Genomic DNA, 10868 nt, shown 5'->3' with positions numbered 1-10868 from the left:
CTGATATGGTGCGATGGGTGTGGCTCACACATTTTAGGGACTCAGGATTCCCAAGCCTCCTACTGCTGCCCTGCTGTGTTTCCAGGCCTTCCGGGGGGCGCTCCCTCAGGCACCTCCCTGGTGGTCTGACTCCCGCACAGAGGCAGGAGGTGATCAGAGGGCCTCCTGAATCGAACTTTAGCCAGAGCTGCACAATCTAGGCCTCTGCTTCCCACTGGCTCAAGTGAGAAGTGACCCAGGATCAGCATTTTGCTCCTTCATAGAAAGAAACACTTATTCTATAGCCTGGCATTCAAGGCCCATGACATTTCCCAGATGTGAATGAAATGGGCTAATACATGTACGGCAGTTACTCGTCATCCTTTTTATGTCCCGGAGAAGCTAGATACAAAGATTAGTATAGCTCCTGGGGCAAATAAAACAGGCTGCTTCTGGATGCCCACGGGGCTGACGGACAGTGTCCCAGCACTCCTCCAACGGGTTCTAGACGTTCGAGCCTGTCACCAGCAAAGCATTTAGCAAAGCATTTAGCAGAGGGCCTGCAATAGTGATTCTGAACCTTGACTGCTCATTTCAATCCCCTGGGGAGCTTTAAAAAAACTTTTGCTCAGGCCTCACCACAGACCAAGTGTCTAATAATCTTGGGTGGGGAGGTCTGGGCGTGGGCATGTTTTTTAAGCTCTCCAGGGGTTCTGTAGCACCAGAGGGTGGAGATGCACTGGCCCAAGACAAGCGGAGTGTCCAGCAAATGCCAGCTAATTCCGATAAGAACCCCTAGGTGTCCTGCAACGTGCCGTTCTCCTTGCCTGAGCAGCGTTAGGGCTGTGTGGGGTGCAGGACTGACAGACAGCACTGTTGCTCAGGAGAGATGAATGCTGGGTAGGGCGGCCTGGCATCCATCTCCCTCAGCCACGTCTTAGAAAATTGAATTAAAATCCATATTTTTTAGCTGCTGCCCGCCTGGCTGGCTGGCTTGTGGACAGGAGCTGAAGCACTGGGCACCTTAGGAAAGGGAGAAACTGTTGAGGAGATTCCCAGTCCCCCTCTTTAGGGGACAGAAGGCGATGCAAGGCGTCTTCTGGGAGAAGACCATTCCCAAGGGTGGTCCCTCGGCCTCTAGTCCGCATGCAGCCAGGCAAGTAGGGTGAGAATGGGTGGGCTGGTTTGGACGAAGAGGGAGGTTGAGGTTCTGCCCCTGTCCTTGGGGACGCCCAGTCTGGGGCATCTTTGTTCAAGGAGAACAACGATTGATTGGCGGGACCACACCCACATGCCTGATCAGGCAGAGAATAGCCCAGGACACAAAAATCCAGCCTGAGCCTCCAGCAATGGTGAGGGCAGCCGACCAGGTAGCACAATGCTAAGCTGGGTACCAGGACTCGGGCTTCAGTCCCCAGTCTGATAAACAAGTTACCCCTATGTCCTTGCCCTAGTCTTGTGACCGTTCTGGACTCGCATTTCATTCACAGAGGAGGCGACTGGACAAACCCTTGGATCCCAGCTCTGATGTTCATTCCCATGCGTCCCCCAGGCCACTGCTAGAGGTGGAGCTCACATCTGATCCACCTGCCAGGACTGCTAGCACCTTGTGGAGATCAGAGAGTTTCCCCCTCCAGACTAACTAGGAAAAGTGCTCCCTTTGGGTAGACTCTGCATGCCTGGCAGTGGGCAGAGCTGGAGCTGGATTTCTAATCCCACTTGCCCCTTGGCCAAGTCCCTTTGAGTGGGGCACAAATTGCACAGTGGTACCTGGAGCCCTGACTGTCCCCTGGCTGTGGTCAGCTAGAGGCCCACTCTCTGGCCAGGGGCCTCAAAACAAAGGGAGCCGAGCATAGCTGGGATCCTCCCCTGGCCGGCTGTTGCCCAGGCAGAGAAGAAGGTGCGTCCAAGTTGTGTACCAGGCCATCCTGCTCACTGCCCACAGCATGACACACATCTGGGGCAGAGAACAGGGGCTCCAGAACCCAGAGTGGGACCTGGAGAACTCAGAATATGGAAAAGGAAATAAACCTGGAACTGAATGTAAAACCTCAGAGCCCAGGGGACCTCCTGTAGGGGCCTGGTCATAGGCTTTTCCAGGGGAAGCTGGCCTGCCCCCCTTCCTTACACTCCTGGGCCGCCAATGTCCCTCACTCCCTGCTTCCCTCCTGACTCTGAGGCGAGGCTCCTGACAGCTTTTCCTTCCCTCTAATAACATTTCACAGTTTACAGCGCACTTTCACAAACAGCATCTCATTTGATCTTCACAACTTCCCGGTTGGAGGCAGATGAAGGAAGCAGGCTCCCAGGGGTTAGGGCAACAAGCTAGGAGGGGGTGTAGCTGGGTCCCCAGGGAAGTCCTGTCTGTCTGTCTGTCTGACTCTAGAATGACACCTCTTCAGAGGGGTCTCACTCTTTTATGATAGAGGATTGCTGTTCTTCTCTTCCAGGAAGCTTTCCTGGATTGAAAGGAATGTGAGTCATGTAGACTCACAGTGTGGTATCCCTGTGGGGCCAGTGCTCACTGTTCAGTAACAGGAGACTATCAACTCGCTGTGTGGACCTCGGAAAGTCCTCATTTCTTTCTGGGGCCTCAGAGACGTCTTTAAGTTTCCATTATGGTCTCCCGCTCTGTCTTGCAGTCCTCTTCTCCTCAGTTGGACTGGAATCCCCAAGGAGAGGCTCAAGTCTCTTTCTCGTCCCTCCTCTTCTTTGAGGCTTCCTCAACTAGGTGGCCACACCCAAGATTTGGACCCACAGCGGAGGCTGGACAATAACTGAAGTGAGCAGGGAAGGGCAGAGCCTGGCTGTAGAACAGTGGAGGCAGATGTGGAGGCACCTCTTGGGATGCTGATGTCATAGAGGTGACCAGGGGCAGGTGGCTGCTGCGGGATGGCCGGTGGGGTGCACAGAGGGCACGTGCTTTGCCTGGGAGTGGGTGCTCAGACATGGCTCCACCATGGACTGGGTCCATGACCTTGACCTGTCTGACCCCTGTCAGGAAGCCTCAGTTAATTCATCTGTACTAGGAGCAGGTTCAGCAGGATCACAATGCGAGTAGCTATAGTCATGTATTCATCAGTGAAGAAATAAAATCAGTGAAAAGCTACTGTGGGGTGTTTGTAGCATTTTTACTTAATGCTGCTGTCAAGACAGGTGGAGAAGCTGAGGCTGGGAGAACTCAAGTCATCTGTGGGGTCTGGAGCCCAGAAAGTCTGACTCTGGAGCAGTGTCATTTTAAGTTGCTGTAGGCTCCCTTGGATGCCCCCACCCCATTTCTGGGCATAGAGGTGTTCTCCAGGAGATCACATTTGAAGACATCCAGGCAGGCACCCCAAAGCTGGCTGAGCTTCCCCGGCCAGGACTTTGGGGGTAAAGAAGCCCCAAAGAGAGTGTAGGACTTGCCCGGTAAGGAAGGCTTCGCGGAGCAGGAGAAACAGGCTCTGACAGACAGAGACAGAATCGTGAGGATGTGGGAAGGAGAAAGAACAGGGCTTTCGCGCTCTGGGTATCTTGGGGGAGGGTCGAAAGGAGAGCGTTGAGCCCCGGGGAAGGCCCGACTGGGAGCCCCGAAGCCAGGAGACATAGGTGGGGAGGGGTGGTCGCCTCCGCAGACTTGCTTCCCAGGTGGGCGCTGCAGTTTCTGCTGGTGTCTGCCTCCCGGCAAGGCGAAAGCAGCGGGCTGGTCGGCTCCCCTCTACCGACACCCCCGGCCTAACTCCTCCCCCGGGCGCTCATTGGCCTGCACCCCACCCCCCGGCCTGTGAAGTGCAGGGGGTTGCGGGTGAGTTGGGGGTGGTGGAGGTGGTGGTCTGTCGCCTCCCTCCAGCCCCAGGCCTGGCCTCTTCGCAGAGGCGGCGCCGCCTCTCCGCAGGGCAGACCCGGCTGGGCGGGCGCTGGACCGGGGGAGGGCGAGGGCAGGCGGGGGACGCGGCGCGCGCTCGGCCCCGGGCGTGACTGACAGCCGTGGCTCTAGGCGAGCGCGGATCTTGCGTGCGCACACTCACACGCCGCGGTGCAGGGACCCACGGCCACCAACTGCCGGCGGACAAACGGACGCAGAGACCCGGGCTCGGTGCGCGCTCCTGGGCACACGCGCTCTTCATCCACCCGCGGCGAGGGGTGCAGACTCGCCACCGCGCGCCATCCCCGCCGAGTCTGCTCAGACCGACCTGCAGCCCGAAGCCCCGCGACGAGGCCCCTCCGGGAGCAGGTAAGGGCCACCCCGCAGCCCCTGTCCCTCCCCGCCAGGTCTGTCCTCTCCAGACTCCAGAACCTTTGCCCCTTGGGGACTGCAGACCCTCTCCTCCAGCTCTGCGATGTCCACAAGCCGCGCCATCCACCGACGAAGAGCGGGCCAGGGCTGCTACGGGCCATCCTCCGAATCCGAAATGAAGCCCCCTCCCACAGCTGCTCCCTTTCCGCGCGACAGTCTGACATCCTTTCTCACCAAATGTCCGGGGCGATCGACCCCTGCAGCCCTTAGGGGGTGGGGTTGGCCTAGCTACGTCGCACCCCTTCTGGTGCCGGAAGGGAGGACCAGGGGCTGGGAAGGCGCTACGGCTGGGGGGAGACCCATAGCGACGATCCATAGGGACCTGTCTCCCTACTCCTAAGGCAGATGGAAGCGCCTACGCGAATTGGGAAGGTGACGCTGGAGGGTCCCTGGGGGCTGGTACCGCAGTGTTCAGGGTGTCTGAGGGGTGAGCAGGCCTTGTGCTCCATAGGGTGTGGGGTAGGGGCGGCGTAGAATGCCCCCCTATAGTGACACATTTGGGATTGTTCCAAGGAGCAGCGTCTCTCAATTTCCCCTGCAGCGTGGAAGGGCTGGGGTCTGGATGGCTTTGGTAGTCCTGCGAGGAAACGCCCTCCTCGGGCTTGTGGGAGAAGACACCTGCCTGTGGGACTGAGGTGGGCACGCCGGAGACCCCTGCCAGGTGCCTTAAAGGCACAGGCTCCTGCGACAGCTGACTGAGGGGGCCACATCCTGGCGGGAGTTTGGCAGCTTAGGGAGTCAGAAGGAGCCAGGGCGCCAGTGGTTGGAGCTAGACGCTCAGGAGGGAGCTGGGCCAGAAGCTGATTGCATTTCACATGGAGCTGGGGAGGGGGCTCACACCTTTGGAAGGAGCTCAGGCACCTTTTAGAAGATGCTGGGGGAGGGTGGTAGAGTCCTGATAATTCTCCAGACCATTTCTGTGTTTTCAGTGCAAGTGTGTCAGTTCCCCTTCCTTAACTGCCCCAGCCTCACAGTGGTCCACAAAGCCACCCCTTCTAAAAAACCCCACAGAAACAAAACAAAATAAACTGACAAGCATTGGCTTTCACTGTGGGCAGCCCTGTGTGGGGTAGAGCTGGGGATGGGAGGGGCTACACACAGTTGATGGAGGGCAACTTGCCTTGGAATTGTTGGGCAGAGGCAGACAAACATCCTGAAGGTCAGGATGGGCTTTGGAAGAGGATGAAAAACTATTTATCAGACTTGAGGTGGTGGGTAGCAGTGGCATCTAGATTTTCCCAGGAAACCCCAATCGGAGTTCGGTGCTGGATGCAGGTGGGGTTGGGTTGGCAGAGTCCACACTTCCAAGCTGAATCTGGGGCTACTGCTCTCCATTGACCTTGGGGAGGGCAAGCAGAGGCGCCAGTCTGGACACAAGCCGAAATGTGAACGTACAAATTAGAGACAGAACACACTGGCCAGGCCCTGGGCCAGATCTTCCAACCAATCCATCAACAAGTGTGTGTAGGGTGACCAGGGAGACGGCGGGTCCCTTCCCTCCCCCTCCATGGTCAGTTCATTCGTGCTTCTGTGTCTGGGACAAGACCCGAGAGTCTGTTTGCCCCCGTGCACGAGGGCAGGTGCCCTGAGAAGCCTGTAGAAGAACCTTTTCCTGCCTTCTAAGGACTAATCAGGCTAACGGTTCTGTTTTGTGTAAGGTTCATGCTGGCAGGGGGTTGATTGCAGAAAGCTTCAGAACGCTTTCTGCCATCCTCCTACTTTGGGACACTCCCTGAATTTATGTTGAATAAACAAACACACAAACTGGGTGTTTACAGATCAGTATATGCAACAAAGAGGCTCAGAAAGATAGGCGCTAAGGCCACAAGGTGGCTTTCTTCCTGGGGACGTGGCCTCGGGTTGAGTGTCCCAGGTTTCTGGCCTCCCAGGGAGGAAGGTTTCATTGACCAAGGACTGGCACTGGTGAAGTAGAAGACACTTTTTGCTGTCTTCTGGAGGGTAGAACCAAGGTGTGCCAAAGGCAGAGCATGAGCTCAGCTCAGTGCCATGAAGGCCTTCCTTCTCCGAAAGCCACTCAGCATGGAGCTGACACCTGGGTAATGGGTTTCTTGTCACAGAGGGATGGGAGCAGAGGTCCCATGCCCCAGACTTCGGCTGTGTGAAGGGCTTTCTATGCCGGGAGGGCTAGAGGCCCTGGAAGCCTCGGCCACCTTTGAACAGAGAAATCAGAGTCCAGGGTCTGAATGACTGGGCCTAGTGGTCCAGCTGCCTGGCAACACGCAGGCTGGCAACTCCTCAGCTGCGACGTGTTTGTGCTGAGCTCTGGATGCCGTCAGAGGCACACGGTGACAGCCACCCCCACAGTGACACACAAAGAGGGAGTGACACACAGCTGGGCAGGCATGTAGGCTTCCAATGACACCTGCCAGAGAACTGTGGTAAAACATGCAATCGCTGAAAGACAAACGGACATTGGGACACACACCCTTATACAGATCTGGACATACCTGGGGACTCCGAAGGTTGCCCAAGGAAGGTCACAGAGTCCTTATGAATGAAAGTCCAGATGCATGTGGAATTGAGTGGAAAGTGCATGGACTGCATGAGCCTAGAATGAGGATTGGCAATGTTTCCGTAAAGGACCAGATCGTCGATATTTTAGGCTTTGCCAGCCACACATTGTCGCAGCTACTCAATTCTGCTGTTGTAGCGTAAAAGCAACCACGGACGATACGGAAACGAACAGGCCTGGTATGTGCTGATACACTTTATTTACGGACACTGGTATTTGAATTTCATATAATTTTCATGCGTCATGAAATATGAGTCTTTTAGTTTTTTTCTGACCATTTAAAAATGTAAAAAACCATTCTTGGCACACTGGCTGTACAAAAATAGGTGACAGGCTGGATCTGCTCAGCCAGAAGTGTTTGCCAAGACTTGGCTGTAAGGGGAGAGTAAAGAAGTGGTTGAAGAGGTGGTAGAAGGGAGGGCCTGAGTGCTGAGAGCCGAGCTGCTCTAGGGGGCTTCAGATGCTGCCCTCCACTCGCCTGGAACTCAGCGTGCCCTGCTGTTTAATGGGTCAGTGCCAAGAGAGGCTGCCCTCCTGGACTCAGCACCCCATCCCACCCCACACGGGCCCACCTTGTGTCCACCTGATAAATCTCCCACTCTAAGCAGACACCTGGAGACCACGCTCATGACGGAACATAAAATGACATCACATCACGGGAGCTCACACATAGGTCTCGAGCCCCTTTTCCCATTCACCTTCTCTGCCCAGGGCTGTACCCACCTCCACCAGGAGGGTTTCTATGGGGAAAACTGGACATGCTCCTTGTTTTCAGACGAGACGTGAAACTCCCAATGAGCAGGGTGAAACCTGAAGCAGCCCGGGAAGGATTGAGGGACTCTGTCTGTGGCTGGTGGTTTGCAGAGGAGATTGGGATCTAGTGGAAGCAGGTGCAGCCAAAGTGGGCTTCCTGGAGGTGGTAGTAAGAGGTCGGCTTGGTTTTGAGAAGCACCTAGACACTCATCCCAGCTCCATGCATGGCATTAATTGTCCTTACCTTTCCCCTCTGACAAATGGGCACAGCAGAGGGTTGACTGAGATAAAGACTATATAGCTCCTTTGTAGGCACCTCCGAGTGTCCCAGCTTCTGATAAGGCTGTGCGGGAAGCCAGGTCCTGCCTTTGGTTTCTTCCTATCCCTCCTGTTCCCTCCTCCCATTTCCTTCCTGCCTTTCCTTGGAGGACCAGGGACACTTTCCTCTCCCATTTTCCCAAGTCTCTGGATTCTGTCCCCGACTTTGCATGCCAGGTGCTCTTCCCCACCCAGGTCCCATCCGGATCCTGAATCCAGAAAATGGCCTCAGTTTGCATTTTGGCCTGCACTTGAACCTTCCACTGAGACCCCCTGCCTTCTGAGGATTAGTCTCTAAACAGGAAGCTTACCACTTCACTCCGCTGTTTAACACTCTCCCACGCTCCCAGTTCTGCCCCATGGAAGCGCCGCAGTGTCCTGGCATCTGCAGCCAGCCCTCCACTTTCTTGTGCAGCCCCACGTCCTGATATCTTGCTGTGCCCCTCCACACCTCTAAGTCACCTTCCCAAACCCATCCAGCAGGCACTCTTACTGTTTTCTGGGCCCCCACCATGTGTCCTGCCTGTGCCAGGAGCTGGATGCTTCAGAGCTGGCCCTCCCTTCCAGGGGCTCCCACCCATTCAGAAGGGACTGCTGATTACCAAGGGTCAGGCAGATGGAGGGGTGCCCTCAGGCCAGCTTTCCCTGAGCCACACTCCCTGCCGGTTCATGCTCCGTAAACATCCACGAACAAGTGTCTGCTCCTAGCTTCCTCTCCCCCTGCCTCTGCCCTCTCGTTCCACAATTCCTCCCGCCTTCTATCCTTTCCCTTCCCACCTTTCTCTCTTCCCTTTCTTTTGTCTTCCGCTTCCTCCTTTCCTCTCTTCTCCCCTCTTCCTCTTGCCTGGCCCAGGAAGCTCTCCCTGGCAGATAACTCCCTGACCTCCTGTAGGACAGGAGATATGCCTGGACGATCCAGTGTGGAAGGGCTTTGCCACTTGAGCTTGGGAAAGACTCCTGGTATCCTGGGGCCTCCAGCCCTCGCCAGTGAAATGGGTAACAGTACTAAATGTGCACGTGTGTGTTCTACTCAGCCCTTCCCTGCCCTGAGTCCGGATTCCCCATGTGTAACACGCCGGGCTTGAGAGAGATCATGGCGCCTTCCAGGGACCTGGCTTCTGTCACTGGGGTACAGAGGGCCCCAGTATCCATGCTCTGAAAGGGGAAGGTTTGAACACCAAACTTTCTGCGGTTGTCAGGACGCCCATCACCCGGTGTTGGGCCCTGCCTTTCCTCCGCTCTGACTTGATTGAGCAGGGAAGAGGTTTTGGAGATGTCCTTTTCCTTCCCAGAAGCAAGGGCAATTCCCTCCCTTTTAGGGGTGCACTGGGGTTGGAGGGCAGTGTTGCATCCCTCAGCCTTCACTCCCTGGCCCCCTGCACTGGGAGGGAGAGGAGGAATGGCAGGGTGGCGGTGCTCAGGTTTTATCAGTAAAGGGAGCAGGGGGAGAGCAAGGGAGGCCAGTGATCCACTTCTCCTGGGTCTCGTCTGTCTGGTGTCCAGGCTGGGCACTGCTCGGTGATGGGGAGGGAGGCTGAGCAGCTGGAAGGGTCCACTAGGACATGGCTCAGCCGGCTTCAGCCCCATGAGGGCAGGAGAGGGACCCAGGGCTGTGTGGCTCAAGGGAAAGAGAGGGTGAGGCGCTGACGCCCCGCTGTCGCTGTCGCTGTCAGGGCTTCCCTGAGGCAAAGGATGGCCTGGTGGTACGTGGTGGAAAGACATCAGAGCTTCTCCCCAGGGGGCCTGGGTCAGCTGCTGGAAAGGGGTGAGCGCCCCATCCCGGGATCTGAGCCATCCTCTGCCGGGGAGCTGCACAAAGGGTCCTGCAGGGTGGGGGGCAGGGGGGATGGTTGGAGGGTCCCTGGATCCCCTCCCACTCCATGCGGAAAGTCGGGAGCCCGGTGAGTCACCGCTGGCTCCCGTGTGCTGACTGATGACGCCGGTTTCCTGTGTGCCTGGCGCAGTGGCTCATCGGAGCACAAGGCTGCACCTGTCAGTTCCTGCTCCCGGTCGGTCCGTGGGCTGATGGGGCTGAGGAGGGCAGGCCCTCCTGGGTCTGCAAGGGGGAGCAGACTCCACTGCAGTCCAGGTATCTGTCACACATCCATTCCTGCCAGGCAGGGGTCCGGGACTCTCCACGGTGTGAACTTGGGAGGTGTCGCCCCGCTATAGTCTCAGTTTCCCCACAGCTAGCTCAGTACTACAGGGCCTTTCAAGTCCATTTCGGGTCTGACATGCTGTGTTATAATTTGCTCTTCCTAAGGAGAGTACTTCAGATGTAGAAATACGGGCAGGGGGTAGCAGAAGGAAGGCCTGACCAGTCCCCAAGGGTATGGGAGGGATCACTAATGGGGTCCCAGTGGGTTCTGAGCTGATCTTCCTTTCACTAAGAACAGAGGCTGGCAGAGCCTATGGAGCCGGGAGGCTTGGGTTCACTTCCCAGCTCTACCACATATTTGCTGTGTGATGTTGGGGAAGTTGCTTAGTCTCTCTGTGCCTCAATCACCTCAGCTATAGAATGAGGATAATGCTTGGCACTACTTCCTAGGTTTGGGCAGGTGAAATGAGTTAATGCATATTTATTGCTTGGAAGACTGCCTGACACATACTGTTTAATAAACGTTAGTCATTAGCAAAGAAACGTGCAGCTGGCCTGCCGTTCCCATTTTGAATGGGACACAAGGCTATGGGAATAGAGGTGACAGCAAGATGGTGCACAAACCTGAGCACAAGTGGTAAGATTATACTAGTAGAGAGCACACGTACATCCCTCACTGGGAGCCAGGCTATATGAGGTCCCCTATAGTTTACTTATATAAATTTGTTGATGCGTCACAATAATGTCTGAGAGATAGATATTACTATTGTTCCCATTTTACAGATAAGCAATTTGAAGCACGGAAGAGCTCAGTGGTTTGCTTGAGGCCCCAAGGCTAACAGCTCTAGCAAAATGGTCCCAAGTGCATCACGATAAATGTCAGAAGATAGAGTTTAATTGTCCTCAGATCA

The 10868-nt window shown here is 55.9% G+C and overlaps 1 protein-coding gene across 4 annotated transcripts in view; it reads left to right on the top strand.

Moving 5' to 3' along the window:
• Window positions 1–3623: 3623 nt before the first annotated feature.
• The window catches only part of ADCYAP1R1 (ADCYAP receptor type I), a 54206-nt gene continuing 46961 nt past the window's right edge, over window positions 3624–10868 (top strand). Inside the window, exon 1 of one of the 4 annotated variants that reach the window (XM_033088542.1) lies at window positions 3624–4192. The gene's annotated coding sequence lies outside the window, so the exon portion shown is untranslated. The remainder of the gene's footprint in view (window positions 4193–10868) is intronic. The other 3 variants (XM_033088543.1, XM_033088541.1, XM_033088544.1) reach the window with 3 other exon arrangements.

The sequence above is a fragment of the Rhinolophus ferrumequinum genome, chromosome 20, assembly GCF_004115265.2.
Source record: "Rhinolophus ferrumequinum isolate MPI-CBG mRhiFer1 chromosome 20, mRhiFer1_v1.p, whole genome shotgun sequence".
NCBI classification, from domain to species: domain Eukaryota; kingdom Metazoa; phylum Chordata; class Mammalia; order Chiroptera; family Rhinolophidae; genus Rhinolophus; species Rhinolophus ferrumequinum.
Note: the sequence above shows the minus strand (reverse complement) of the source record. Positions and strands in the feature narration are given on the sequence as shown.